Below are 6,962 nucleotides of genomic sequence, written 5' to 3'. Positions count from 1 at the left end.
GGGCGGGCCGGCCGGCCGCCCCCCAGCGCCTCAGGCCGCGCCCGGGCGTGAGGAAATCACCGAACCGGGAGGTGTAGAACCCCGAGCGGTAGGCACGGCAGGTAACGACCCTGCTGAGGTAAACCAGGAACGGGCCGGGGGCAAAAAAGCCCCAGAAACCCCCCCTAAGTGACCCTAGACTGACCTCGCGGCCTGGTGAGGGCATCAGCTAGATAGAACAGGCCCAGCCTGGCCTTTTGACAACAGAGTTGTGTCGCAGGCACGCAGCTGGCAGGACGTTATTTCAGCTTTTAGCACCTCTAGGCTCCTTTTCTATTTAAAGGGATTTCAAAGGCGATGCCATGGTCAGATGGCGAGCGAGCCCCATGGAGGAAGGGTGCCTCTGTTGCCCCTGATTAATTTAAAACATAAAACCCAGGAGGTGTTTTTGGGTTTCCTTCAGGCAGGTTTGTCCAGCCCATGTCCTCCCTGCTTGGAGCTGGAGGTGCCAAGGAGCAACCTCAGCCAGGCGCTTCAGCACCGATGAGTCCCCTCTATGGCTTCTCCAGCCTTTCTCCTCACATGGCTAGGCTTCATTTCTTTATATTAGTATTTTTCTTGAGACATTTCATAGGAATAAACCTCTCATAAGCAACAGCAACCTAAAAAAAAAAAAAAAAAAAAAAAAAAAAAAAAAGAAGAAAGGGTGTAAACTGCAATAAGCCTACAATAAACATACAGGGAAATGCAAAAGTTTGTAAAATTTCTCCACTGTCCTCCTTTTGGCTATTAAAAGTCATTTTACTTGAGATGTCTTGTCCAGAAAAGGTCTTCCCATATTGGACAAACCCTTTAAGACGCAACTCATTCACCATAAAATCACCACTGCACAGAAAATGCTCGCCTTTCACTCAACATGTGTCTTTTAACAGAGCTGTCAAAAAAGAACTGTGTTCTGAAGTTACGGGGCCGCGTTTTCAACTGCCCTTAACTAGTCTGTCAGAGCAGCTCTTTCGGTTTATTCTCGTTGCTCTTAAAAAACATGGGTCTTTAACTGTAAGGTTTCGTTGCGAAGCACCAGTGCGGCAAACTTGAGGGCGTCCTTGCCACTTGAGGGAGCTCAAAGGTAACGCGTGGCCGTGCTCACCACCTTGAGATTCACGGGGGGCTTATATAATACACAGAGAAGAGGGATCACTTTGGAAAGCAAAGTTATAGTTAGCCCAAGCCTGTGTACGGAAGAGAAATGTGGTTTGTTTTTTTTTCCCTAGCTAACTAGCCTAATTATTCCAGAAGACCATTGTCATGCCATCCAGTTCTTTTCTAGGTCTTTCTGATCCACAGAAAATGGTTTTTGTTTACACACACACACTCTAGTTTCCCTCCGGGACACAAATATGGCTGTTGCAAAAGGCTAGAGTCCCCAAACTATCCTCTTGCTGTCACTCTCAGAAAGAAAATGCTGAGAAACCTCAGGATTCATCGTTGGTGAAGGGAAAGGATCCCCAGCCCACTCTGATCATGAAGCACAGAGCCAGAGTCAACAGAAGTGACTTGTCCATGGGTCACAGCAGCTTTCCCAAGCCCACCCTTGCTCCATTTCAAGCAAAATCTTAACCACAGTAATTTCAGACACACTATACTGTGGGTCAAGGAAGATAATCCTCACCAACGGGACATGAACTGCACAGCCTGCTCCATAAAACGGTAGCTAACGATTCCAGGCTGTTGTACCCAGCAAAGTTAAACTTAACAAATCCATAGAGTGCCAGAATATTATCATCAAAAATGTGTCCCTATAACTATTTTTAACTGTCAGTTCAGAAGGCACAAGTAAATGTAGAGAAGTAGTAGGTAAAGCTGAGAGGTAACCAGCACACTCTCAGACATGCCCTTTTAATGCTTTATCATTGTCTTAAGCAGTAATACTTTGATTTTAAATGTACTTTAAACTCTAATACTCTCATATCGATTTCAAATCACCCCAAGATGTAACTCATATGGGCCAGCACTTGGACAAAAAGATCCCACAGAAACTGTCTCCTGTAACTTTTGATCGATTTTATCAGCAAGGATATTTAAAGGAAGATGCAGAAACACAGATTTTATCTCCCAAGTCTGAAAAAGGCTTTCTAGCCCCACAGACAAAGTAATAGGCAAAATCACATCGTGAGTAAACATATTAAATGGCAATTTTTGGTGCAGGACGATGACATTATGGCCCATAATCAGCTGACAGTGAGAAAAATGGAAGTGAACAGCTTTCAGAGGCTCTAAGGATATCCTCAGCAAAGATCTTCTTTGATCGATTTCAATTAATCAATTAACTACCCCCAAAAAAAATCCTGTGATCTTTCAAGCTGACGTGTGGATCAGGATTTCATCTTGGGTACTTTTGTTTCAGTGTTTGGTACACTAAAGGCCAAAAAAAATTCACTCTGCAAAAGTATTCTTGAGAGCTTCTAACAACCGTGGCAGATTGTCTCTGCCAAGAATGATGACAAAGGATTCCTGGAAAAATAAATATTCAAGAAAGAATATCATCTAGACTTTCTGCAAACTTAGCAGTAGGATTTTAAGCACTGCTTTCCTGTCTTCTTGTCCCATTTTAGTTTATTGAAACCTGTGCAGCATTACGTAATGTCCAAGTCTTCCTCGCTGTAAGAAATTCAGTGTGCCACTGCTGCCTCAGCGTGTAACGACAAAAAAAAGACAGCTTCTCCTTCCTTTCCCTGTGAAAACGTGGAGACAAGGCTAGGTCAGCACATACGGCCTCAAAGGTTGAATACCGATTAGTAATCTCTAATTTTATTATTTAAATTAAAGAATCCTGGATTTGTCTTTTTTATTTAAGTCGTTACCCAGATGAGCTGTGCTACCCTCAAAATTTTGAGTTCGTGATTTCTTGTGTCTTTCTTGTCTTCTCTTTTGCCTGCTCTTGGGAGACCAGACATCCATCTGAATTCACTTATTCTGTGATTTCCTAGGAAATTGCATAAGTGTTAAGGTGCCGCTCTGCCAGTGAGGCCTTGTCATTCATTCCTAATAATATCAATTACCTTATTGCCACTCTCCCACACTCTGTTACTATCAGACAAAAATATGCAAAGACGGTAGGATTACGCTATTTAAAAAGCTGCCTAAAATAATTTTTAAATTATTACTTTATGTGACTCTTAAGCAGGTTCCACCGCGCGTAATTAATTCGATACCAAAATAGCAAATGTAATGGTGGGAGGATTCTTCCCACGGAGCACAGCTGTGGCAGGTTCCAGTACAACAAAGGCTTTCTGTGCTTTCATTCATCCTTGAGGGAGTTTTCATAAACCTGAAACACGTGCAATTTTATTATATTTATTTTCAAATGTGTCAGTGGGTTTTTCATGTTATTTTCATGGCTGTGTGCTTAAATATTTCATATTAAACAAGACTGGATTTGTACTTTATCTTGTTTGGTATCATGTAGGATCCTTTATAGTAGAGTAAGAAATTACAGTCATGTATCTGGAATATTTAATATGAGAAAAAAAATATTTTTCCACTTGCTATTTCAAAATATTTGCCATGCCACCCCTTTCTTCCCAGTCACTTCCGTCTTCACCTTGGATATGACCTTGCTGTGCCTGAAGCTTAATGGCTGTAATGTGCAGTGTGAGTTAAGTCTGAGATGATTCTCAAATGCATTGCAGGTGAGTGTTTATGTCACAAATAAATACAGTAGATTGCTCTTAAACTCATACTTTAGAATGTTTATTACAGATGCAATTCCTGTCTTAACATAAATCAAAGTACTTAAAGTGCCATATGATACCAAATGCTTAGTTTAACAGCATAAAATTGAGCAAAAACTGTATACAGTACTTTATAGGTGCTATAAAATTCTTGTGCTGGTGGCCTCACCTTTTTGCATTGCCCAGATCAATCAAGTCCACTGAACACTCTGGATAGTAAATACTTGCGTGAAACAACGATTAGCTTTCAGAGTTGAGTTCTTCTAAGTTATTACTGTCTTCAGTGAAGATGCTTCAAAATATGACAAAATTGCAAAGAAGCAGGAACTGCATTTAACATGATTAAATTTACTTCACCACCATAGACTGTTATCCATTCTCTGAAAGAAAAATCTTGTGCTTTGCCTCCAACATGCATTAGCACCCTATTATGAAAGATCTGTCATACGTAGGCATGCAAACATTTTTTTAATCACTTCATGCGGTAAGAAATGTGTTATTATAAAGCTCTCCGCGTCCTGTACTCCTCCTGTCTCACTCTAATATTATTGGACTTGTGGACAATCTCCTTAAGACACGTCTAATTCCTGTAAACAGCTGGAAAAAGGCTGAGGAGGCATTTTTGCACCATAAAACTGTCTGAGACCAAAGATTTTGGCCTAAGCAACCTCCTGGGGTTCAAAAGGATACTCTGCCAAAGCAAACACCTCCTTCCCTCGAGTCAGGCAACAGACCACGGCACTGAGCACTGTGGCTTTATTGCTCCTTTTTCTAAGTACACTCATCAAACAAGATTGCTCTTCCTATTTCCCAAAATTACTCAAAGCTCCTAGCTGTTCCCTGGGGCAAGCGGGTATCAGGCTGTATCTCTGTGAGCCAAACCTGCTCGGATAATGTATAAAAAGATACCTGCAGTGAGGGCGTAAGAGTATCGTTAATGATGTGGAGCTTCTTGGCCAAACCATTTTTTAGTATTACTATCTGAGTGCTTGAACCTAGAAGGATGTAAAAAAAAAAAAAAAAAGGATCTGACTGCTAAAATACCTGCTAATTAACTTTATTTAACTTCCTATCAATGAAATGGGGGGCACTGGCAGGGGGCTGTTTTGTTTCCAGGGAGGACACGGGGGCCAAAGCATCACTGAGTGTTGCCCACAGCACACATTCGTAATAACTTCTCCCTATAAAAGGCCTCTGAATCTATCACCTTTCCTCAGAAATCACCATTTCTGCATAGTTTTCCCACGGATTTGCACCAGCTCGTCCACCCAGGTGTGATTTTGAAGCCAGCCCATGGCCCAGGTGCTGGGTTTGGCTGCTTTATGGCCTTGCTGGGAGATGGCTCCCTGCTTTCCCTGCGCATCCCGGCGGCGACAGGAGGGAGCAGAGCTGTGGCATTCCAAGCACCCTGCAGGAGGGCACTGCACGGCTACTCCAGAGCTTAATTCGCCTCTGCTCTTACTGCTTTCCTAAAGAAGTTCAAAGCGTTTTTCACTTTGGAAACAGCTATTATGTCTAACAAGCCTCCTAAGGGACAAAAAAAAAAAAAACCAAACCGTTTATCAGAGGCTGCTCAGCATACACGTAGGAGTCTGGAGCCAAATAATAAAGTGCTCAAATGACTTGCTGGATACTCTGGCAGTGAAAATACGCATTCTCATAACATTTAAACATTTTTAAAAGTCTGCTGTTTCTTTCAGCGTGATGGACGTGAAGTATTTTAGAACTAAGCCCAGCAGGTTTTGGAAGGAAGCTTTGATTGTGAATAAAACACTCGAGGTTGGTGCGACACGCCGCCACCGCTCGCTGGCCCGGCTGCCCTGGGAATGGAGGAAGTTCACACCCTTGACAAGGGCTTTGTTTCCCTCCCTCTGGCTGAAGCCCAAGTGAAAGCGGTGCAAAGGCTCTCTTTGTCACCAGGGCTGGACTTTTCATTCTTTTCCAATGAAAGCATATAGAAACGCAGCAAGGGGAGAAAGAACCTGATTCCACTGACTCCGCTGCAGGCCTCGCCGCGTGCCCTGAGTAGCCCTGTAAATAGATCATGTGCGTAGTTCACCCCACAGATAGCATTCTGTTCGTCAACTGATGTATACATTACTCCCACCCAGTAATTTGGCTAGCAGGCTGTCAGACATGCCAAGTATCCAACAAGAACCTCTCCTTTCTAACTGCAGCATAAAGCCTCGTGGTGTCCCCACCTAGCTCTGTATTTATCTCCCTTAGTTACTTCTATTCCAAAAGCAGATCTCCTGTCAAACTCTGTTTTTTGGTTTTTGGTTTGTTGGTTGTTTTTTTTTTCCCCCAAGGCTGACTATTTTATGCACATCGAGCAGTTCCTCATCAGGCATTTCCTCTGACCTCAAGTTATTGAACTTTTCTGGAGAGATTCCAAGACATGGGTAAGGTGGGTCATTTTTCTTTCCTTCTCTCTCTAGGCTGCAGCCCAGAGTTGAGAAGAACTTTCCACGGAAACAGCTTTATTCAGTGGCACCACTGTTCCCTGAAATTTGTCGCTAATTGCTGATACACCTGATATCTCCTTCCCTTTCCTTGCAAATGAACCCTCTCACCTTTATGCCATTCGCTTCTCACCATCCCTCCTAGGCCTTAAATCCGAGGAACTCCTTTCCACTTTTGACTGATAAGTGTATTTATTTGAAACATCTCTTCCCCTTCTATTCGAGGCCCTATTTACCTAGGGACAACCTGCTGCAGAGTATGAGCTCTTTCCTGACAACACCCTGTTAACTATTGCCCCGCTCTACGCACACCCTTATCCAGCAATTGTTATTCCAGGAGACACCCTGCCATCAGTTTTTGGTTGCTTGATTTATGGTCAATTCTTCTTTGCTCCACTGCTCCAGCATTTACATGAATTCTTATTCTAGCTGCAACACTTTCAGCAGGTAGCACAGCATAAGCAAATATTTTATCCACTGCAGGAATTCTCAGACTTCACTGATCTTGCGTGATTGTCCACAAGAGCAACAAATAACCAAGACAAGCGTGAGGTAGTTTCACCTATTAGTGTCTGTAAAAAAAAATATTTTCTATACCTGTAGTTGACATGGTTATGTTTCCTTACTGGACTGAGACCTTTCAAAATAAAAGCAAGAAATGCAAAATCAGTATGATTCCAATAATTCTGAGTCATCTCCACATATCCAGCTTTATCTCTGAGAGTATGAGGCTTTGCTCTGTTTTGTGACCCCAAGAAAGTGATACCATGGGGAAAAAAATTACAAAAAG

Source organism: Athene cunicularia (assembly GCF_003259725.1).
Source record: "Athene cunicularia isolate RWA chromosome 9 unlocalized genomic scaffold, athCun1 chr9_part1, whole genome shotgun sequence".
NCBI classification, from domain to species: domain Eukaryota; kingdom Metazoa; phylum Chordata; class Aves; order Strigiformes; family Strigidae; genus Athene; species Athene cunicularia.
Note: the sequence above shows the minus strand (reverse complement) of the source record.